This window comes from Solanum lycopersicum, chromosome 2 (genome assembly GCF_036512215.1).
Source record: "Solanum lycopersicum chromosome 2, SLM_r2.1".
Lineage (NCBI taxonomy): Eukaryota > Viridiplantae > Streptophyta > Magnoliopsida > Solanales > Solanaceae > Solanum > Solanum lycopersicum.
Window position 1 is genome coordinate 40,963,468 of NC_090801.1, and position 25,231 is coordinate 40,988,698.

At 34.8% G+C, this 25,231-nt stretch overlaps 2 long non-coding RNA genes across 3 annotated transcripts; one reads left to right on the forward strand and one right to left on the reverse strand.

Moving 5' to 3' along the window:
- Nucleotides 1-11,185: 11,185 nt before the first annotated feature.
- LOC104645531 (uncharacterized) lies at nucleotides 11,186-13,151 on the reverse strand. The gene is made up of 2 exons (XR_739408.4): nucleotides 12,222-13,151; nucleotides 11,186-11,317 (listed from the first exon to the last, which is right to left on the reverse strand). It is a non-coding gene; the product is annotated as an uncharacterized lncRNA (long non-coding RNA).
- LOC138341694 (uncharacterized) lies at nucleotides 11,222-24,305 on the forward strand. 2 transcript variants are annotated; one of them, XR_011214546.1, is made up of 4 exons: nucleotides 11,222-11,362; nucleotides 11,451-11,521; nucleotides 11,611-11,850; nucleotides 16,156-24,305. It is a non-coding gene; the product is annotated as an uncharacterized lncRNA (long non-coding RNA). The 2 variants fall into 2 exon arrangements; XR_011214545.1 differs by lacking the exon at nucleotides 16,156-24,305 and having other exon boundaries at nucleotides 11,611-12,004.
- The last annotated feature ends 926 nt before the right edge of the window (nucleotides 24,306-25,231 follow it).

The window sequence follows — 25,231 nt, forward strand, 5'->3', positions numbered from 1 at the left end:
ATGAACGATTATATTTTTTTGATTTATAAAAGCATGAGTATTTAAACGCCTTAGTTCTGGGGCTGTAGCTATAGACTGATTGTTGCATATGTGAGACTTTATGAATTAATCTTCGGTTGTCAATTCAAATTACTTTTATATTTTTGTTTTAGTATTTCTTGACTGACCATCTAGAGATAAATATAGTGTATAATCTTAAAATTGACATGAGGAGAGATTAGATAGACCAGAAGATATAGAGATCTCGGTCTACCCATTAAATTGAGGTGATTAGTGTTCAGGAGTGACGTCAAGACGAACACCTTGCTTAAGTCGACTTTAAGATTAGACACTATATTTATCTCTAGATAGCCAGTCAAGCAATACTAAAACAAGAATATAAAACAAAGATTAATTCATAAAGCCTCATATATTCAACATTGAATTCATAGCTACAACCCCAGAACTAGAGCGTTTAGCTATTCATGCTTTTAGAAATAAAAAAAATATAATAGTTCATGCAAAAATCCAAAAATAGAAGAGTTAAAAGGATTACAAACTTGATTCTTGCTCATTCACACTAAACAAACATCGATCCCTCACAATGGCAGACTTAGAATCTATTTATACTAGTAGATAAAGTTAAGAATATCCTACTCAAATTATAACTCATAGGAAATGTTTAAAACTTTGAAGAATTGGAATTTTAATGGGGCAACGCACCTCCCATCGCGCCTAGAATATTCTTCAGTCATACTGGCCTTGGTGCGCCACGCCTGCCAGTGCGCCTTGGAAGTATTGCAGTGTGTAGCATGTTGGGGCGACGCGCCCCTATCGTGCCTGCAAAGTGCCTCTGAACGTCAGGCTTTGGCACAGTGCGCCTACCAGTGTGCCTCGCCCAGGTGCTTCCATCCTTAGCCATTTTCATGTGCGTCTTTGCGCGTCCTTTCTTTGTTCCAACTCCTATCTTTTCAAGAGTTCCTGAAAATCTCTAATCATATGTATTGGTGCATAATCATCGCAACATCGCAAAATCAAGCTAATAAACTAAAGATCGTCATTTAAAACCATAAAATATTTGGAAATATTGACTATTTAGGCATATAATAGGTCTAAGATCACGCCTCCACAAACCCAATTTAGAAACTTTTGAGTTTTCCCTCTGTCTGCTCCATCAATCTGTCCACCTTGCTCCCTGACTGATATATGGATTTGCATAGTACCTTTTATTGTTGCTTGTCAACAACAACCATATCCTCTAATTTACTCAATAAATGATAATATCGAGCAACATGAGTAGTCTCACCTCAAAGATAGCATCGCTTAAGATGTGGAACGAATTTCTAACGATCCTCATAATTTTTGTGGAAATTAAAAGGGTGGTATGAGTATTACTCCTATTATCACTTTATCGGTTGGGATTGCACTTGCTTTTGTTCCAATTTTTGTCCAACTTGAGAGCAAAAGTATTGCATAGCTTGTTTCTTAACTTTGCTGTATCGACACAAAAATCGGTTAATGATTCAGCTACTACAATTGCCTCATCAGCCACTACAATTGCCTCATCAACATTATTAACTTGTCGTATTTGAAGTTATGAGTTTCGTGAACTCTTTCAAATAGTCACTAATGGAGAAAGCTTACAATTCCCTCAACTTTCGATGAGACTCATTTACCACATTTTGGGGGTAAACTAACGTTTTAAATCCTCTTTAAAATTCCCCTGATTTTCAATCAAATTAATCACTCTCTCCATATCCACCTTTTTCCTCCGTCACCACAACTTACAGTATCACCCAAATACATTGCTATCGGATGAATTTTGGCAGCCTCACTAGTAATGCTCACATGCTCAAAAGAAGCATCCATTTGCCATAAAACAATTTTAATGTCTTGGACATTCCTTTATCCACGAAACTCGTATGATGTAGGAGCTTCAATACAAGTCTCACAAAAACACTAATGGGGCTAGTAACCCCAACAATTGCAGCTTCTTCAACTTGCACCTTCAAAGCCTCATACTCTCTATGTAGAGATGGGATAACTTCGATGAGTTTAAGTACAAGGTTGTTCATCCCTTTCTTTTTATCTTCTCCAAGCTCAATAAGATTACCTTTAACCTCATCAATATCCTCAATAAATACTAATTCAAGAGAACTAATTTTTTTCTCAATAACAACAAGTCATCTAATCAAAGTCGATAAACGAGCCTTAACTCCGGTAATTTTCTCATCGAGTTGGTTAGTATTGAAACCATCCCCATCTTCATTGTGGACCTTGCCACGAACTGGTCGATTAGAAGAGGAGTACCTTACCCTACTTTTATCACATTCATTTGTAGTATCCTTCTAAATCTCGTGCTCTCTTTCATGAACAACCTCTTCATTGCGTTGTGACTTCGACGTCATGTTTGAACCTACGCTCTGATACCATTTGTCACAAACCTATTTTCAAAGGTCTTGTGGGGACAACCTTGCTAGGCTTGCACAACATCTCTATGGTCCAGTCCTAACAACAAATAAGCACAAAAGTCAAATAACAAAAACATCACAAACAATCCACAGGAAAACAACCAACAAGAAAGTAAAAGCAAGAAGAATTTTGGGAGGCAAGCCCCAATTTTTTTTTATATTTCTCTAAGTGTTAAAATACATTGAGTTGACTTACAAGACATTTACATATTGAAAATAAGCTTACAAACAAAGGGGATCAAGGTCCCAAGAGAAAAATACTAAATTTAGGTGTCTTTATACTAGTCAAATTTTTTCATAACTAGTAAAAATAACACTTCCCCAAATCCAATTCAGCTTTGTAGCAGCCCTTGGATTTCGTTTTTACATGTTTGTCAACGAAGCTAATTGACTTGTAAGAGTCTTCAAATTATATTCCAAGGCTGGATGAATATTGTCACAACGTTCAAGACTCGTTGAGGCACGATATGAATCTACTCCGCTCCCTAAAACACTAAAATTAATGTAGCTTCTTTTGGAACAGTACAATTTGCTCATTTTGGCTGGTGCACTGTATTTATGCAACCACTTAAGAAGCCCCAAAGCTGCTTAAGTGGAAGCCTCTTTAGTGGCTCGGGTATTGCTTAAGCAAGGTCTCTCGGCTGTGGCCAGACGCTTTGGCAAACCTAGCTCCACTTAAGCGATGGTTGCTTAAGCGGGTATGGAGACACTTTAGCTGGTGTCCATCGTAAAGTCACAACCGTTTAAGAGGTAGGCAAGTCACTTTAACAGGGCCATAAAGTGTCCAAAGTGATGCTTTGTGACATTAGCCGATAGTTATACCAGTTTTTAGGACTTATTTCTCTTAAGTTTGTGATTTAATATTTATCTTGAGAACTCGAATTGTTGAGGGTATTTTGTTGGGAAGTGCTTATTACTGTTGGAAGGTTTTGCGGGATGTTTGTAGGCTCATTAATTGGGTGTGTTAACCCGTACCTCTTTTCTTATCTTCTTAATTTCTAGCTTTAATGGTAATTGATTGTCCTCTTGTTGCATGATATATTTTGGCTTGATTTTAAGTTTGGATTTTACCCAATTTTAGGACCCAAGTTCCTAGATCTAAATGTGACAAGTTGACATAGTCAATTTTGAAATTCTCGGTGCGGTCACACAATGTTGTTTAGATTCATTCTTGGGACATCTTCATCTTTTGTGATTTGGATATCAAATTAACGACCGTATTGATGTTATAGTAATTTATTTGATAGCGTGTCGTTGATTAAATGTGGTCTGTAGGGTAAAGCTCCAATTTAGTACTGTTAAAGTACCCTTTCTCAGCCTTTGATGTAGGCTATGACTAATTGATCTTAGCCTGAACTTGTGTTGGCAAATTCATGTTTTTAGCTAGTTTTTGGATAAGTTTCTAACTTGAATCATGTTTAATAATAGAATTCATGTCTTAGATTCCACTCGGCTAGTTTTCGAGTATATTGAGTATGTGTATTTTATTCGTGTTGTTATATCATGTCATGCAATGTCTATATATTTGGTTGTATGATTTTGATGGTTTGTTGTTGGAGTTAGCCTTGGTGTAGGCTGGTGATTGCCTTAGACATGCATTTTGGAGTTGTTATACCTTAGAAATCATCTAATGTCGCTTTAGATGGCTTAACTTCATACATATGGATATCATAGATTTGAGTCTGATAGTATGAGTCCTGAGCTAGGCGATAACTTAGATCTTGTGAATGTTCATCCATAACTTCCCTTATATTTCCTCCCTGGTGTTTGTTTTGTAATTTCAGGCTTATTATTTTGGATTCGGTCTTATTGTTCGAGCTTGAGTGAGTCCCTAGTGACTCTGAAGGTAGTTTCGCTCCACGATATGATTTTGCATGAAAAAAAGCTCGTGATTTAGAGAGATTCGAAGTATTTTATCCATGGTTTGTGTCACGATCGAAATCTAGACCCCAGATGAGATCGGCGTCGTTGACCTCTCAGAGGTCGCAGAAAAGCCTACATACGTCATCCTTATTTCATCTGGGTTAAGTTTAGCGGAAAATTTGAAACTTTTTGTTTCTTAATATACATGTATACATACTACTTAACATCATAGGTGTTCACAAATCAATCATCTAATAAAGAGATAATCAAATGAAAGAATCAAATCATAATTTTGTTAAACATATTTTTGCCAAAACGGCACCAATACAAAGTCTGAACAAAAGTGGAAAGAAATACTAGTGGAACATGCTCCACTAGCTATAGCCTACATCTAAGCTAGATAATAACGCTAGAAATCCTCGAAAGCAAGAGAGCCTACCAAGTCCAGATGAAGCTCCACGCCCGAATAACTGCAACGTCAACCTGTAAGCTTTAGCGTCCACCTGTGCCTGCACCTAAAATTGTAGAATTGTATGGGATTAGTACACACTTGTACTAAGTATGAGTATATGAAAGCACACACCAAGGACATGCATGAGTAAGAACAACTCTTTCCTTACAACATGATTATGGAAAGTCAAGTCAGTGAACTTGCCAAAATGGGATTAGGAAAGTTAGTGAGCTTTCCAAATTTGGATTAGGAAAGTCATGCCATGAGAGTACATGCATCATCATACTTATCATATTGAACACAACACTTTAACATCTTAAACATACCACATATCGTTTTGCACATAGCACAATAACATCTTTCATATCATTCATTCATATACCATGAGACCTTGGAATCATGGACTTGACATTAAGACTTCCCAAAATTAGGGATCAACATATGGACCTCAACTAGGGAGCCTTCATTAGAAAACACAAAGTCTTCTTCATTCATTCATACATACTTCATTTCATTTCGTTCATAGGCTAGTGTGAACACCAGCTATACCTAGGATGTAGTTTTAAGACTTTCATCGGTTTGGCTGTGCAATGATCAAGAATGACCTAGTGTCATTACTTAAGTCTAGCTCACCTCTTGATCATCCTATCCTAACACATTTGGTATCATTCATTTCATTATGTGCATCATTTGAGGCTGGCCTCATTTATTCATTGGGAACTTTAACTTTAACTGACATAGATCATGTGAGCATCATGGAATCCAATGTCTCCCCCATACCAAAAAGAGGTGGAATCACTGGCCAAAGTAACCCAAAACATGCTAGCGCATATGGGAATTGAACCCCACCAGATCCCTATATTGACAGTATAGGTTCGAAGACTATGAGATATAAGAAGACCCATACCTGGCATGCCGGACAACCTCATCTCATGAGAGTTACTTGAACCTCAGCCTTTCTCGAAAAAGGCATCACCGCTCATAGCTAGCCTATCAATGCTCAGTATAAAGTTTCATTACATTCAACTCATACGTCATGAAAGTTGGCTTCTAGTATGAGGACATCATAGCTCAATAGATGATTTCTTATCTCATCCTTAGTATTAAGTGTACATTAATCTCAATAATTTCATTAGAGTGTTCATAGAGATCAGTTTCTTCATTAACTTTACACTCTCATAGGTGAGTACGTTTTTTGTAACATTTACTTAGGCTCATTTGAGATTGCTCTCATCTTTCACATTAGCCTCTTATCATGTTGTCACCACATTCATTAGCTTTAGAACATTTGCTCTTCATAATTACTCATCCTTTTTTTTCGTGAATGTTCATTTCATCATATGCCAATGCACTTGGCCATTTAGTGTGTTTCACACTCTTACTTAACTCTTCTAGGGTTTCGTCATTTCGTTACATACATCTTAAATTCACTTACTTTTAAATGTATGCTAGACTTATGGGTCTATACACACAAGCCATAAGGCTTCATTCATAGATCGTTTAAGTGTTCATATCTTCCTAAGATTATGTGGTACAAGACTTATGCATCTTGTAAGTATATCAAGATCTCGATTTCTATCTATGTAGGCAACATTATTTTTGAACATTTTTTTCACGTATGACTTATGTATCAATACGAAATTTTGGCAAGGGAACCCAATTTCGAATCCCTTGGACAACACTTATACTTTTATTTATTTTGGTTTGATCCAGATAGCTTGGGGACCCAAGATCGAGCCCCAAGGCCTTTATTTCATTTTTCCTTGATTTTTCCCTTTATTTTTTTTGTTCATTGGGACTTAAAGGATGTGGGATCGAACCCCCACAACCTCATTTTATTTTTATTTCCTTCTCTTTAATTTCTCTCCTCTTGGCTGAGGGGGTGTAGGTTCGAACTCCCACAACCCCACTTTATTTTTTCTCCTTAATTTTCCTGGGTTCTGCCTAGGGGTCGTGGGTTCGATTCCCACACGCCTCAACCTTTTATTTTTATTTTTATTCTTCCTTAAATCTGATTGAGAGGTGGTGGGTTCGAACCCCACTCCTCTCATTTTTTTTTCATTTTCGGATTAAGGCACATGGGTTCGAATCCCACATGTCACATTCCTTTTTTCTCACATTATTTCAATGATTTTTTAACATGGTGATGTCACGAGTTTGATTCTCAGTGGCCTCACATATTTTAATTCATTTTTACATAGAATGATAATCCCCTTAGCTTGGCCGAAACTCATCAACAAGATGCTCGAAATTTTTACAGCATAGTTTCTCACCTCTTTCACATTAAATGTTTAGACGTTTTAAGTAGCTTTTAGTGAGTTCTTTAGGTGAATTTACATGGATTCATTTGACTATTAGTTTGCACTCAAATCAGCATTTTTACATCACTTATGAACATGACGATTTAAGCAAGTTCGTGCACATGAAATACAACCATAAACATGTCATTTTTCGAACTTGAATCCAAGAATGTATATCACGGCTTCACATTGCACGTACACACATCATTTTCACTTAATTTCGGACAATATGCTCAATATTCACATAATTCTGAACATACATACATAAACATAATCATCACAAAAACACAGTACATACCTAATTTCTACTAGCAAACATACCCAACCTATGATTCGATGGAAGCTAGTTAAAAGGACATGCAACGGGAAACAACCCTAGTTTTCGGAATAGATTCTTCTGAACCTTAGGGGTCTCTTGGAAAAGGGCCAAGAGATAAGAGAACCCATACCTTTTTGCCGTTCAAACCTTGACTTGCTGCCTAAAACTTTCTCCAAAGATCACGTCCAAATCCCCTCAACTTCAACACCAATTCGACGGACAAACCCTCTCTTTGCCTAACGTGTTTGATTAGCGTTTGTTTTCTTATATTTTCGCGTGAGTTCTTAAAGTGTGAAGAATTTGGTCAATTTTCTGTTCTTGTAGTTGTTTAGGCATAGATAACGTGAAAGAGAAGAGAGAATGATCGTGTGTTGAGAGATAGACGTGATAAGAAGAGTTTTCTTAGGATTAGGAGTTTAGTCTAGGACTTAGTCAAATAAGGTTTAGTTAAATGGTAAAAATCTGATTTCCCTTTTATTTTAAATCAGCCAATAAGTATTAATTAATTAAATTAATTACCAATTTAAATAAAAATAATTTAAATCATTGCTTCCACCTAGGTTCAAACCCGGATGGAGCAAGACTTCACTTCAAAGGCAAATTTTTGGCCCTCTCTCTCCAAAATAATCCTCCACATTATTAATTAAATAATTAATTACATATTTAAGGTAATTATGATACTACCCTTATCCTGGAAAAAGACCATACTACCCCTAGACCGTCCAAACATAAGATTTCCCCCTTTTTAAAATCCGGTAAAGACTCATTCGGGTAGATCTTCATATTCGGGAGCCCTACTTGGATGGACCCAAACTTTCCTAGGTCAACTAACTCCCAAGTTAGTTGTCTTGGCTGTCACAAGGGTTCAGAGGTCTGGTTCTACACGCATCAATCCGTGTGAATCCGGTCTAATCGTAGGCATTTTTGATACATTAAGCATTATTTAACATAGCCATTTTTAGGGCTGTTACAGTTTGACTCTTGGTACATCTCTTTAGCCTCGTTTTGTGTCCGGACATATCTCTTTTAGTTCGGTTTAAGTCTGACCATGTCTCTATCAGCTTGGGTTCGACTCTGAGCACACTTCGATTAGTCAGGATCAAGTCCTAACACTAAGGTTATTCAGGGTTTCAGTTGTAACAGAAATATATATTTTAATAATATTTATCTAGTTAATAATTTTTTTCCTCATCGATCTAGGTTACATGTTAATCCATGTGCCCTGAACTAGTAATATAGAAAATTGATGGAGGTATTGGATGGCTTTGGTTAGTGGGCATTTTTTAATAGTTTATCACAAAAATATTTTAAAATATGTTATATTTTAAAAAATAAAATAAAATGGGTAAAGCATAACTAAGTGGAAAATCGAATTCACCAACAAAATAGAATTTCATATAGCCAATTGAGATTCTAAGATTTCCTTTCAAATACGTTATATATACTTGAAAATTTAGTGTTATTTTTCTATGACTATCCCTTTAAAATAATTGCAACTGATACCTAAAGAGTTGCTATCGCTTCCATTGGTGTTTGGCCATGATAATTTAAAAAAAAAAGTCACTTTGTTTGAAACTTTGGAAATTGGTAATAGTATTTAGATTTTTTAAAAGAATTTAAATATATTTTATTTTATATTCTTAATTTTTAAAACTAGCAAAATAACTTAACTAAACGTTCATAACTTCACTATTATACAAAATGTTTGAACATTAAAAGCAACCATATGAAGTCATGTTTTTATATCTCGTAACATCATTAATGAACCACAAAGATTACAAAGATTATTAATACACAAATAATTAAATAACACTAGTAAGTGATTATTCTTTAATAAAATCTTCCTATATTAATATAATACAAAAATTAAACTACATTACCACTGAAACATTTTAAATTTGGTTGTTGGGTACAGTAAATGAGGTGGTTTTATAGAAAATAAAAACTTAGAGGCAGTTTTAAAAAATAATGTGATAGTAAAGGGTGTTTTCCGAAATTCCGAATATAACTTCAAGTTATCTTTGCTATTGATGTGACCAAACAAGTATTTCAGAATAAAGCGAATAAATATTTTGAGATAAAGTGAAAAATATCCATGGACAAATAACTGCAACATGAAAATGATAGATTTTATCCAAAAATTCATGAATATATACAATTTCAAGAAATGTCTAAAGAAAAAAAAATTATGGTACCTCTTTGAGTAGCATTTATATGGAACAATAAGTGAATTTGTGAACATAAAATTCAGTAATTTTATCCTTAGCTAATATTCTCAAAATCGATTTGCACCTGATAAATGATAGAATTTTCAAAGTCATTGTGAGGATAAATAATATGAGCTTTTAATCACTATAAATAATTAAGAAAATGGCCAAACAACCCTCCCTCCCACCTATAGTCAGATTTTCAACTACATACTCATACTTAACAAGGGTTCAATTACTCTTCTCAATTTTATAAAGTTGAAACCCCTAAATGTTTGCCTCGCAAAGTGGGTGTATTTCATTCTCTAAAGTGAGCAGCCGAAACAATATTTATATTTTATTTTAAACTCGTCGCGTAGTACCACCATCTCCACTGAATACATTATTATAAATTTCTAACAATTCTCATGTAAAAAGTTTGAAAAAAAATAATTAAATCCGCCATCTCCATCCATCTCCAATCACAAAAAAAAAATAATTTGAATAATATAATCAATCTGGGTTCAAATGAAGTTGAACCCTAAAAAAGAAAAAAATATTTTTTACTTGTAGAACCTAATCCCTCATGATTTTTTAAGTTTCTTTTCTAGATTCTCCGACAAGCAATTACCTTCTCTTGATTGTAAAAAAACTTCCATCACACAGACTTATTGTGGCAATATTCACAAACATTAATAGAGTCTCTAAGCATTTTTTCTCTTTTGGTGGTAGGCTTAAATTAGACTCATATAGTGGTCTTGGTGATAGTGTAAATGTTCTCTTTTTCAAGCTTTATTCCTTGAAAGAAGTGTTGGTTAGCTCTCCGAGTAGGTGGAGGATCTAATGGTGAAAGCAGAGAAATGACAAAGACATAGGTGGAGATGGTAATGGCAACAAAATTTTCAGACTATGCTTGTAGCGACGACATATATATCTCTCAAGAGAAGACAAGATAAAGAGACCTCAATTTAACCCCCAATTTTTCTCCAAATCAAATTATCACAAAATAATTAGGGTTGAAAATGAATGAAGAAGATAAAAAAAAATTAAAGAAAAGATCAACCAGTGAAATAGACGTGTCAAGCGCGTGTGTTTCACCATAACATATCTAGTTATGGTGTTTTAAGGGACTAATTATTTCATTTTGAAGTACTCATGGGGGGTAATAGAGCCCCGTAAAATATGAATGTGTAATTGAAAATCCAACTATAAATTAAAGGGACTTTTGACCATTTTTTATAAAAAATTAAGTGATTTTTGGGCGCAAAAGGGTTATAACCTGTCAAAATAAGAACACTATAGAAAATTCCTTGAAGTTTTATTGATGATCAACTCTGTACAATTACACTATATTCATACAAGCATATTGCTAACTAACTTTACAAGTGGCTATGTCTCATTGTTTTACCTATAACAAACTAAGAGATAAATAAATACAGAAAATAAGTGACAATTAAGTTTCTAGAATGAGGCTTATTATTCCAAAGCCCATACGTTCAGATAAACCCAAAACACATCTGAGGCCCAACTGCAGATACCCTAAGAACATTTCTTTCAAATATGGCAACTCTCATTCATGTGTTCTTTCCTTTGTCTTATCTTGTCTCTTTAATTAGTAGCCATCAGAAGATTATGTATGAAATCCAACACACACACACCCCTCAAGTTGGAGGGGAGGAGACGCCCAACTTGTGAAGGAGAGAATGACGAGTAGGTCCAGTGAGAGATTTGGTAAACAGATCTGCAAGCTGAGAAGAAGAGCGGACATAAGAGAGTGAGATAAGCCCAGCGAGGTATTGTTGACGAACGAAATGACAATCTATTTCGACGTGTTTCGTTCTTTCATGAAAATTAGATTCTTAGCAATATGTATTGAAGCAGAACTATCTGAATGAAGAGGAACCGGCAAACGGATCAGAACATTGAGATCTTCAAACAAACGGACCAACCAAGTAAGTTCGACAACCACTCTTCTCGTTGACCTATATTCACCTTCAGCTGAACTGAGTGAGATTGACACTTGTTTTTTTTTATTTCCAAGGTCCAAGGGACACATAGAACCCACTTACAGATTTTTGTGAATCCGGACAGGTTCCCCAATAGAAAGGAGTTGGAAAAATAGTCATAAAAATCCCAAGACATGGATCTTTGAGTAAGTAGCGAAGAACTCATAATGCTGCATTAAAATGAGGAATGGGAGAACCCTGCATATATTGACTAAGATTCTGAACAGTGAACGAGAGATCAGGCCTGGTATGAGTCAGGTCATTCACTTTCCGCAGTAAGTGTCGATATGAAGTAAGATCCTTTAATGGAATGCCTTCAGTAGCCTTTAATTTAAATGAGGAATCCAGAGGTGCAGAAATGGGAGTGAGATTCAAACAATTGAACTCTGTTAATAAGTCAAAAATAATTTTTCTTTGAGAGAGAATCTATCCCTGTGGTTCGCGAATGGCTTCCAAGGCGAGAAAAAAATGTAAATTTCCAAGATCATTAATCTTAAACTCGTCATCCAAAAATAATTTGAGTTGCTGTAATTCTGCTGGATTGTCACCTGGTAATAGGATATCGTCGACATAAACTGCAACTATAGAATTAAATTAGTTGACTTCTTAAAAAATAGAGAATAATAATTGAGAGAATGACTAAAACCTTTAAAATTGAGGGCTGCAGTGAGTTTAGAGTACCATTGTCGAGATGCCTGTTTAAGTCCATAAATGAACTTCTTCAATAAACAAACATGATTAGGAGAAGGAGGAGAAACACCAATAGGAGATTTCATGTAAACTTGCTCATTGAGATCCCCATGTAGAAATGTGTTATTCACTTCTAATTGAAATAAACCCCATCCTCTCTTTACTGCAATGGCCAAAGTACATCAAACAGTGGTCATTTTCAACACTGTTGAAAAAGTCTCATTGTAGTCCACTCCTTCCTTTTGTATATCTCCTCTAATGACTAACCTCACCTTAAATCGCTCAATACTCCCATCTGAATGTTGTTTCACTTTATTAGCCCATTTACAAGGCAAAGACTTCTTTCCATGAGGTAGAAGAACAATACCCATGTCTTGTTTAACTCAAAAGCAGCTAATTCTTGTCTCATGGCGTCTTTCCAAGAAGGATCAAGCATTGCCTGTTCATAGCTAACAGGTTCATGAATATTAGAGACATAGTTGAGCATACCTGATCAGTGGGGGATACGTTTGTGAAAGAAAAAGACAGGACTAAGGAAACAAAAGGAACTGAAATTGTGAGTTGTAAAGCATTGCAAACATAATCTTTCAGATAGGAAGGAGTCTTGGTATTCATAGAAGACTCCCTGATAAGAGTATCAATAATCAGACTATGATATGGAGAAACAGGAGAAGGACTTCTTGGAGAGTGATTGGGATTGCAATCGTATGAGGAAAAAGGAGTAGGAGTATTACTAGAAACAGGAGGCATTGTATCAGGAACACTTGAAATTACAGATTTAGGTTCAGGTTTGAATAAAGAAAAGTAAGAAACAATCTGAGGTGGGAACTGGAAATAATTTGTGAGAAATATGAGACATCAGATAAATAAGGAAAATATTCCTCATAAAAAATGATATCTCTTGAAACAAAGTTTTTCTTTTTTTTAAGGTTCATGACTTTGTACCCCTTTTTCCCATAAGGATACCCCAAAAACACACAAGGCAAAGCTCTTGGATCAAACTTTGTTCTATGAGATGATAAATTTGAAACAAATCATAAACAACCAAAGCATTGTTACGATCCGCAAGTACACCCTAGAAGTAAGGGAGACTTTTAGGTCGGAACACTGTGTGCTCGACCTCACGGAGGTCTTACACAAGCCTCTTAGTTGTCCTTCATTACATAAGACATGAAAAATAGTGTGGAATTAAAACTTTTTACGACAATGATAATAAGAAACATCTTTTGTAAAAACTAAGGATTAAGTCTCATCCTCACAAGCCAACTTAAAGACATGACATAATATCATAGGGGCACGACCTTTTACATTAAAAGAAATACTTAAAAGTCTTTACAAATCTCAAAGAAGAACTAAAGAAAACATATACTATGCCCTCGAATATATAAGGACATACTTAGTCTTGAGAGAGTCGATTCCCAAGCTTGTCTTCCAAAGATTTTCACTCGCTTCCTGTTATTCTTACAATAACTTGTATTTATAAAGTTAATAAACAGAAACAGAAACAGAAATAAGATGAAGCAAAATATAGAATATAAGAATTAATCCGAGTCCACAGAAACTACTGTGTGTCCTTAAGAAATTTAATCCCCTCACTGTATCCAAGGTTATGGATTAATTTCTCCCAAGATAAAACGGATTAAACCTGTTAAAGGAATAGCGGTACCTCAAACTTCTTTAACTTCAACGAACTGAAGAACAGCAACAAGTCACACAGACTCAGTCGATCGACACTTTGATTTTATTTGAGAGAAAAATAAATGCAGAGAAAGAAAAAATTTTCAGTGATTAAAAAATCAAAAATTGACTTCCTTTTATAGCCATTTTCAGCAAGGAACATGTCTGTTCAGTGAAATCTGTTCAGACCCATTTTATCCAGAAAGTTGTGTCTTTTGAAAAAAATAACAACTTTTCGAAAAATTGTGTCTGTTAGGAAAATAACTACTTTTTGGAAAGTAACGACTTTTCGAAAAGTAACGACTTTTCGAAAAGAGTAACAACTTTTCAGAATGTTACCGTTACCTGCAAATTTATAAGAAATGACTTTTCATTTGCACTTTGCAAATGACTTTTCATTTTCTCTCCAAAGTAGTTCCCTCACTTTTGATATTTTCTCTTTTCTTTTTCCATTCACACTTGCTAAAACCCAACAATCTCCCACATGAATGGGGAAGGCTATTATTAAAACATATGCATGAAAAAACTTGTATGTCTTGTAGGTAAAGGTTAATCGCATCTGGATAAGTAGGTTTCCCTTTAAACTTTCCGTGTGAACATATATCGGATATACTCGGTCAATCGGTAGATTTGATATCTTTGAACCGTCGAGCTGTGGTGTATACCTAGACAACATATGTCACACAATCAACCCTTGAACTGTTCTTAGTTCTCATTGTTTTGTTCGTTTCAGCCATGAACACATCTTGGATAGTAAGTGCTTAAAGAACTGGCCTTACCGGATTCTCCTTGAAGCGGCTTACACTTCACACTTACATAGGTGATTTCTAAATAAATGTGTTATCCCATAGATACACCATTTGATATTCCTTGTATCAAACTTAGAAACCATTAAAAAGTCCTTATGTCTTTATCCTAGTTACTAAACATTGTCTCATCATGAGAATGGACCATAAAATAATAATAATATTTTATTTTATTTTTCCTTTGACAATATTGAACCGTCATCAATGACTTTATTTTAGCTCCTTGAACCTAGATCTTGGGATCTCCAGTCTTCTAGGTAGAGTTACCGCCACGATGACTTGTTCTCGGCCATAGTCCCATTCCCGTCGATGATTTCTCAACTCCCTCTCTATTTAGGCCTTTTGTAAGTGGATCCGACACATTATCTTTTGACTTCACATAGTCAATTGTGATAATTCCACTAGAGAGTAGTTATCTCACAGAATTATGTCTTCGTCTTATGTGACGAGACTTGCCGTTATACATAATGCTTCCAGCCCTTCCTATTGCAGCTTGACTATCACAATGTATGCATATAGGGGCCATTGGTTTGGGCCAAAATAGAATATCTTCTAAGAAATTCCGGAGCCATTCAGCTTCTTCACCTGCCTTGTCTAAAGCAATGAATTCAGACTCCATTGTAGAGCGAGCTATACATGTTTGTTTAGATGATTTCCAAGATATTGCTCCTTCGCCAATAGTAAAAACGTATCCACTTGTGGATTTTGTTTCAATTGACCCAGTAATCCAATTTGCATCACTATATCCTTCAAGAACGGCTGGATATCTGTTGTAATGTAAAGCATAGTTTTGAGTGTCATCTAAGTATCCCAAAACTCTCTTCATTGCTAACCAATGATTATGATTAGGATTACTTGTGTATCGACTCAGTTTACTGATAGCACAAGCTATGTCTGGTCGTGTACAATTCATGACATACATTAAGCTTCCCAATACGCTAGCATAGTCCAATTGAGACTGACTTTCGTCTTTATTCTTTGCAAGATGAAGATTTACATCAATTGGAGTCTTTGCCCTTTTAAAATTCAAAAATTTGAATTTTTCAAGTATCTTTTGAATATAATGAGTTTGAGACAATGCTAGACCGTTAGGAGTTTTAAGAATTTTAATTCCTAATATCACATCAGCAACTCCTAAATCTTTCATATCAAACTTACTAGCAAGCATACGCTTTGTAGCTTTTATATTAGCAATGTATTTGCTCATTATAAGCATATCATCTACATATAGGTATAAAATAACTTCCTGATTTGGAGTATCTTTAATGTAAACACATTTATCACATTCATTGATCTTAAATCTATTTGACAACATGGTTTGATCAAACTTTGCATGCCATTGTTTTGGTGCTTGTTTTAGCCCATAAAGTGACTTAATAAGTTTGCACACTTTCTTTTCTTTACCAGGAACTACAAAACCCTCAGGTTGTTCTATGTAGATTTCCTCTTCAAGCTCTCCATTTAAGAAGGCTGTTTTCACATCCATTTGATGAATTTCAAGACCGTATACTGCAGCTAGTGCAATTAACATCCGAATTGATGTAATTCTAGTCACCGGCGAATATGTGTCAAAATAATCAAGACCTTCTTTTTGTCTAAAACCTTTGACAACAAGTCTTGCTTTATATTTGTCAATAGTTCCATCGTCTTTCATCTTTCTTTTAAAGATCCATTTTGAACCCAAGGGTTTGTTCCCTGGAGGAAGATCAACCAACTCCCAAGTATGATTGCTTAAGATTGATTCAATTTCACTATTAACAGCCTCCTTCCAAGAGGTTGAGTCGCTAGACAACATTGCTTCCTTGAATGTTTGAGGCTCATTTTCAAGAAGAAATGTTACAAAATCTGATCCAAATGAAGTAGATATCTTTTGACGTTTACTGCGTCTTGGACTTTCTTCATTTTGTTCATTCTCTTTTGGTTATTCTCTGGGTTGTTTAGATCCCCCACTAGATGACTCAAGTCTAGTTTTATACGGATAGATATGTTCAAAAAATTCAGCACTATCTGATTCCATTATCGTATTATCATGAATATCCGGATGTTCGAACTTATGAACCAAAAAACGACATGCCTTACTGTTTGTGGCATATCCAATGAGTACACAATCCACAGTCTTAGGTCCTATTTTTACCCTCTTAGGTATAGGAACTTGGACTTTGGCTAGACACCCCCACACTTTGAAATATTTCAAATTGGGTTTTCTACCTTTCCATTTTTCATATGGAATTACATTTGTCTTTGAGTGAGGCACTCTATTAAGTATCAGATTTGCTGTAAGGATAGCTTCCCCCCACAAGTTCTGTGGTAAACCTGAACTTATAAGTAATTTATTCATCATTTCTTTTAAAGTTTGATTTTTTCTTTCTGCAATTCCATTAGACTGAGTAGTGTAGGGAGCAGTAGTTTGATGGATTATTCCATTTTCTAAACATATTTCTGCAAATGGAGATTCATATTCTCCACCTCTATCACTTCTGATCATTTTAATCTTTTTATCTAACTGATTTTCAACTTCAGTTTTATATTGCCTAAATGCATCTATTGCTTCATCCTTACTATTTAGCAAATAGACATAACAATATCTAGTGCAATCATCAATAAAAGTTATGAAATACTTTTTCCCACCACGTGATGGTGTTGACTTCATGTCACAAATATCAGTGTGAATCAATTCTAAAGGATTTGAATTCCTTTCAACAGATTTATAAGAATGCTTAGCATACTTAGATTCAACACAAATTTAACATTTTGATTTATTGCACTCAAATTTTGGCAAAATATTTAAGTTAATCAGTTTTCGCAAGGTTTTGTTATTAACGTGTCCTAAACGTTCATGCCATAAACATTTAGACTCAAGCAAGTAAGAAGAAGCAAAATCTTTATTCATATCAACTGCAATTACATTGAGTTTGAAAAGGCCATCACTAAGGTAGCCTTTTCCTACATACATATCATTTTTGCTTACTACTACTTTATCAGAAACAAATACACATTTAAATCCATTCTTGGTCAGAACTGGAATTGAAACTAACTTCTTTCTCAATTCTGGAACATATGAGACCCTATTCAAAGTCACCAACTTGCCTGATGTCATCTTTAATAGGACTTTGCCAGTTCCTTCCACCTTTACAACAGCGGAGTTTGCCATAAACAATTTTTCATCTGTAAGTGCTGGAGTATATGATGAAAATAATTTTTTGTTGGCACAAACATGGCATGAGGCACCAGAATCTATCCATCATTCTCTTAGATTTCCAACCAAGTTACATTCTGAAAGCATTGCACAGAGATCATCCATTTCTCCTTTGGATTCAACCAAATTTGCTTGATCTTTCTTTTTCTTGTCCTTCTTAGGACCCCGACATTCATTAGCCTTATGACCATGTTTACCACAATTAAAGCAGTTTTCATTGAATTTCTTCTTAGGAGGATTGCTTTTTGGACCAGATGCTTTCTTTCTTTTCTTTAATTTTGTGGAATCTTCTTCAACAAAATTTACTCCAGATATTGCTGAATTACCACGTGACCTCTTTTCTGCAGCCTTATTATCCTCTTCGATTCTCAACCTTACTATGAGATCTTCAACAGTCATCTCCTTGCGTTTGTGTTTCAAGTAGTTTTTAAAGTCCTTCCACAATGGAGGTAACTTTTCAATAATTGCAGCCACTTGAAAAAACATCATTCACAATCAATCCTACATTAAAGGTTATGTGATTATTAAGGGAAAACTTAATATTTCTAACATAGGCATTAAATAAATTTATACCTTCAGCAAGGAGATCATGGATTATGACCTGCAATTCTTGAACTTGGGTGACGACAGTCTTACTGTCTATCATCTTAAAGTCCAGAAATTTTGCCACAATGAATTTCTTCATTCCGGCATCTTCTGTTTTGTACTTCTTTTCTAAAGCATCCCAGAGTTCTTTTGAGGTTTTTGCATTGCTGTACACATTGTACAGATCATCTTGAAGACCACTCAAAATATAATTTTTACACAAAAAATCTGAGTGTCCATGCTTCTGTTACCAAGAATCGTTCATTAGCCGGAGTTTCATCTGACATAACAGGAACATTCTCATTGATGAACTTCTGCAGACTCAACATAGTGAGATAGAAGAACATCTTTTGCTGCCATCTCTTAAAGTCGACTCCAGAAAACTTTGTAGGTTTATCAGCCGGTGCTAAGGCAGCATTTGAACGATTATGTGCAACCGTTGTTGTTGCAGCACAAACTGTTCCAGCATTTGTTTGACTTGAATTAATCTTTTTTTTTTCTGTCACAAATGGCAGATAAATTAAGTATTTAAAATACTAACAGTAAAGAACAAATCTTTACACAAACTGTTTCTGATTTAACGATAAAGTTTTTATGTTCTTTTAATCGTTAATCGAATGAATTTTAAAAGTTCAAGCAGAGTAGAAAACCATAAAGGTTTTAATCTCCAGAAACCTCAAATACAGAAACTGTTAAATTTCTTAAGATTGTTATTCTTACAATAACTTGTATTTATAAAGTTAATAAACAGAAACAGAAACAGAAATAAGATGAAGCAAAATATAGAATATAAGAATTAATCCGAGTCCACAGAAACTACTGTGTGTCCTTAAGAAATTTAATCCCCTCACTGTATCCAAGGTTATGGATTAATTTCTCCCAAGATAAAACGGATTAAACCTGTTAAAGGAATAGCGGTACCTCAAACTTCTTTAACTTCAACGAACTGAAGAACAGCAACAAGTCACACAGACTCAGTCGATCGACACTTTGATTTTATTTGAGAGAAAAATAAATGCAGAGAAAGAAAAAAATTTCAGTGATTAAAAAATCAAAAATTGACTTCCTTTTATAGCCATTTTCAGCAAGGAATATGTTTGTTCAGTGAAATCTGTTCAGACCTATTTTATCCAGAAAGTTGTGTCTTCTGGAAAAAATAACAACTTTTCAAAAAATTGTGTCTGTTAGGAAAATAACTACTTTTTGGAAAGTAATGACTTTTCGAAAAGTAACGACTTTTCGGAAAGAGTAACAACTTTTCGGAATGTTACCGTTACCTGCAAATTTATAAGAAATGACTTTTCATTTGCACTTTGCAAATGACTTTTCATTTTCTCTCCAAAGTAGTTCCCTCACTTTTGATATTTTCTCTTTTCTTTTCCCATTCACACTTGCTAAAACCCAACACTTCCAACCTATACTTATAAAGTATAAAAAAGTATGGGGTTAGTACAAACATAGTACTAAGTATGGCCTATACAAAATCATGCAAAAAGGGAAATTTTAGAATAAACATACAAGTCATGTTATTTTGATAAAACCTTCATGAATCAAGTTACAAGACATCATTTAAAATCATCATTTAGCACATAAAGCAAAAATTCATTTTTCTTAACATAAGAACATACTTACAGTGAACCCACTTAAAACTAACTCTTCCTATCCCAAGTTATCTTAAGACTCACTTAGGTAAGACATGAAGGAACCGCCCATACAATCTCTTCACTACACACCCAAGTGATTCTTAATACTACCAAGGATAAGCATGCTTCATTTCATTTAATAAGTCGACATTCAATACTAAAGACACTAGAGGAACATACTTGCATTAAGGAAAAATTCACATAAGTACCCCTCTCAAGTGGATTTACAAGTCACAATGTGCAATGTGAGAGTAGCATCCCATACTACTACCCCCACAATGTGTTCCCTGAGGATTCCATAAGGTTAGATACATCCTTACCACATTCATAACTTCATTTACATAACTTTCATCAACATTAGACATAAGACTTTCATGCTTAATGAACATAGACATAGAATAAACATACATCATAAACATTAAACATAGAGTCACATTACTCCATAAATCTTAGACATATGATCATCATGATTCTTTCATCATATAATGACCCATTCCATACCTTTCATAAACGGACACATAAAGACTCCCCTTTCAAGTTCCTACTTATGCAACGGGATAGATAGTGTACCATACCACCACCATCCCTAAGCAATACACTCTTTAGAATACTAAGTTCATTACATTCTTTTGTGGGGGATAGATTTAATCGACATAGATCATGAGAGATAAACATGGAATTCCGGTACCCTTACTGGATGAGGGATTTCTACTTTCCTAAGGTAGGGTCATTCTTTTAGCCTTTACATGGAGTCCCCAATAGTTATACCTATGCGGGCGCATAGTTAAGGGATAAGAAGATTTCTTCTAAGTAATCACTCTTTACTCACAAGGAGTACTCATCTCAAGAGGTACATTGGGTACAACATCTCTTCTCACAACTTGTACTCACCCCTTTTTCAAATCTTCTCGGTGCTAAGCATAACTCCATCACTTCTTAAACATTCATTACTATAGGTTAAGGAATACTTGTTGGATACCACATATCTGCTCACAACGGGCATCCATCCTCTAACCTATCTTAAAAAACTCTTGGGAGATAGTGCGGTTGCTATTAAACACTTCATCTCAATTCACAACGACTGTTCACCACAAAGCTCCCCTTTTCATTCATTTCATCTTTTAGGAAGAGTAAGGCAAGGTATAGACACTCCATCTCTACTCACAACGAGTGTCCACCCTATAGTCCCCCATTCACATTCATTAGCTTCATTCATTCATTGTGTGTGTGAAGCACACCTTTCATACAAACACCATTCTCATATAATTAACATCTAGACATACTTATACTTTCATTCATCATAATTCACACACTAGCATGATTACATGAACATACTTGTCACTTAGACATAATATAATCAAGATGAACATTTCAATCTTCTAAGACATTTCATGCTTAAAACATCATAATCATCATTTCACTTCACATCATATTCGTTCAAGGACACATTCAAAATACACACATCTATACAATATAATCATGGACTTCAAGTAAACACCGCCATCAAAGGTGGACCATACCACTCAAGAGTATTTCACAATACGATTAATCAATATATCTAACTTACCCTTCATCCAAGCTTTCAACACCTATTCACAATTTATTTAATAATTCATCATAAATTAGACCTTAGGTAAGTAGCTAAAAACAATGGAACCATCAAGAAACCATAACTTTAACATTTCCTGATCATGCTTATTAAACCCATTTCATAAGTTAAAAGTTGATAAAAAGCATAAACATGATTCCATTGGGGTTTTGACACTAAAATAATCACTTAACACTAAGAACAACCCATTTTAATCATTAAAACATTTCCATACAAAGACCCATACTTAGAGTCAAAGAACAAAGAAGCTGGAGTTGGAAAACCCTTTTTGAAATCTCTTTGAATGGGCTCCTTGAATAATAGAAGAGTCAAGGATGAACTTATATACCTTAATATGAGTAAATCCACGAGATTTGGTGAAGAAAACGTCCACAACCTTCAACCCTAGCTCCACCTTGAGTTCTAGCTCCAATGGAGTTTGGGAGAGCTTTTGGGAAAGAAGAACTTTTGAGGGTTTTGAAATTTTGATTTCTAAATGAGAGTTTGGGGTTTTTAGTTGGGGGAATGGGTGTATAATGAACTAATATCAGTATATAACACCCCCTCAAAATACCCAAAACACCCCTACATTGATTGGACCACTTAGACAAGTCAAATATCACTTAATTTTTCAAAATTCCTGTCGGGGAACAAGTCCGCGTCGCGGAGCTCTCCCACTAAGCTTTGGAAATTATTTTTGGACTGAGAAGTGGGCGATCTGGGCGCGACGTGCCTGTGTTTCACCAAGGCATAAATCCTGCTACCTTGGGCGGCTTGCTTGGCCAAAGTTTGGGTCCTCCTCTGGGACCCTTTGGGTGGTCCCCGAGAAGTCGGACCAAAAAGTTTTGACCCTAAACATGTCCCTATAGGTTACTGGGTCATCCTTACTAGTTTTTAGACTCCAAAAAATACACATAAACTCATACAACATACAAGGACACACTAGCGCACACACAAGGCTAGTTTCCGAATGTCTTGGTCGTTTCTTGACGTTTGACTTCCGAACTTCACCAACTGACTTCTAATGCTAAAATTCATCATTTTAAATCATTATTGACTTATGGAAACACATGTGAATCTCTAGTTTGACCTACTTCATTTTGAGGGTGTAACAAGCATTTTAGGTGAGAGTAATTAGGTTTAACTTTAAAAAGCACTTCAAAAGGTGTTTTGTGTTTAAATGAGATAGGTGGCAGTCAATAAAAAGTCCCCCCAATAAATCATAGGTAAATGGGATTGATACAACAAGGCTCTTGAAGTTTCAAGCAAATGCTTGTGTTTCCTTTCCACTATACCATTTTGTTGTGGAGTGTAAACACAAGTAATTTGATGGATTATCCCTTTGGAGAGAAAAAAATCAGAATGCATTTTTCCAACCCCTAATTCAAAAGCATTGTATATTCTAATTATCTTGATTTGAGAGTTAAATGGTCTCTCAACTACAGAAATAAAAGATTCAAGTATAGAGAAAGCATTGGATTAAGAACTAAGAATATAAGTCCATGTAGATCTACTAAAATCATCAATAATGGTCAAAAAAATACTTGAAACCATCATGTGTGGGAGTGTTATAAGGACCCCAAGTATCAACATGTACTTAATCCAAAAACTGATTTAGTAGAAAGAACACTCTTAGGAAAAGGTAATTTAGATTGTCTTGTCATGGGACAAATAATACTAGGAGAGGAAGATCTGGAACATGACAAAGAAGCTGGAGCTACATTCTTCATATTACTCAAAGGCATATGGCCTAATCTACAGTGCCATAGCTTTTCTTTTACATTTGAATTAAAAAAAAACTAGAACATGAAGTAAAAGCATTTGCAACAGAATTGGAAGAACATAAACTAGTAGACTTAGAACTAGATAGACTTTTTGTGGGGAGAACTTCTGGATCACCATGACTGAGAATAAAAAGTCTATTAGAAACTGCTTGTTGAATAGACTTGAAAATGTATAGACCTCCTTATTCCTTACCAACCTCCAGAGGTCTCTTCGGTGAAGGGCCCTGCAACATAAAATATTTGTTAGGAGTAAACAAAAAGAATTTATGAAACAGTGTGCTCAGTTTGTGAATAGACAAGAGATTACAGTTGAAAGATTGAATATAGAGGCCATTGTGAAGAATTAAATTAGGTAAGAGTTTCACAGATCCCGAATGAGTCACAGTAGCTCTATGTGAATTAGGAAGAGTAACCATAATAGGTTTAGGCAGATTTTGTTAGAAGTTATATGCTCAGAAGCTCCACTATCTAAAATCCATGAATTACTGCCAACTTTAAACAGAGAAACATTTGAAGTGCATAACTTGGGTATAACTGCAATATCTTCTCTTTTTGCAATAGTTACACATGAGATTGTTTTTTCTTAGAAAAATTCCCTTACTGAGATTTATATTCATCAGACCTCCTATTTCCTAAATTCCCAACAGACTCTGTTGGATAGTTAGGATTTCTCTCTGTTTTTCATCTTGAGTTACTAGAGAATAAGTCTGACCAATGGTAGAGAGAGGGGAAGACAAGAGAATGTTACTACTTCTAAACCCAATGAAAGTATCATTTAAACCTACAATTTATTCTACTAATTTGTTTGTGTGTCATCTTGAAATTTTCTTTTACTCCTTCCTCAGATACTTCCATTTTTTTACTTGATGACTTGAATTTACGATAAAATTAGTGGTGGAAGGTGCTAAACTATTTTAACAATCCCTATTAATTTGTAATTTTCATCTATAGTGAGTTTTAATGCTCACTACTTTTATTTATTTTATAGAATTGATTTTTTAATTACCAAAAAACAACTTCGTGAGCCAACTTTTTTCTAATATAAACCTGAATGTATTTAACACTACAATCAAACGATCACAATTAAGGATATTAACGTTCCATTAAACATACAAATATTAAGACGAAATTGCATCATGTCATATAAAAGAATTCATCACAAATCACTCACATTAATCAACTAATCATGTTATCATACATAATACATCAATTAAAAGAAATCTTAATGGTTGCCATTGGAATTGCTAGAGTTAATTAAAAGATCTTGTTGCATCTTCACTTGGCGGCGGCAAATATAAAAAACAAAATAAAGTTATGCTCAGAGAGAGTGTTCTTATGATGGAAGATATTTTTCATGAAAAATATATATATATATTTTAAAAAATTTCTAGGAGAATAAATAGATTCTAATAAATTATAGTGATGTATTCGTCTGTTCGATATATAGATAAATAATATTATTTTATAAGTATTTGTATATAATCTAGATAATACTATGTGAAGTGGAGGTGGACACGGAGGTAGTAGTGTGGGGTGGTGAAGATTGGGGCTATGGGGTGGGTGTGGAGATGATGTATGTTGAAAGATGGGGATTGGAGGATACTACTAATATAGAACGCCTACTTGTGTAATTTATTTTCATTAGAGAGTAATTTTTTTAATTTTAAGAAATTTATTTTTCTAGAGA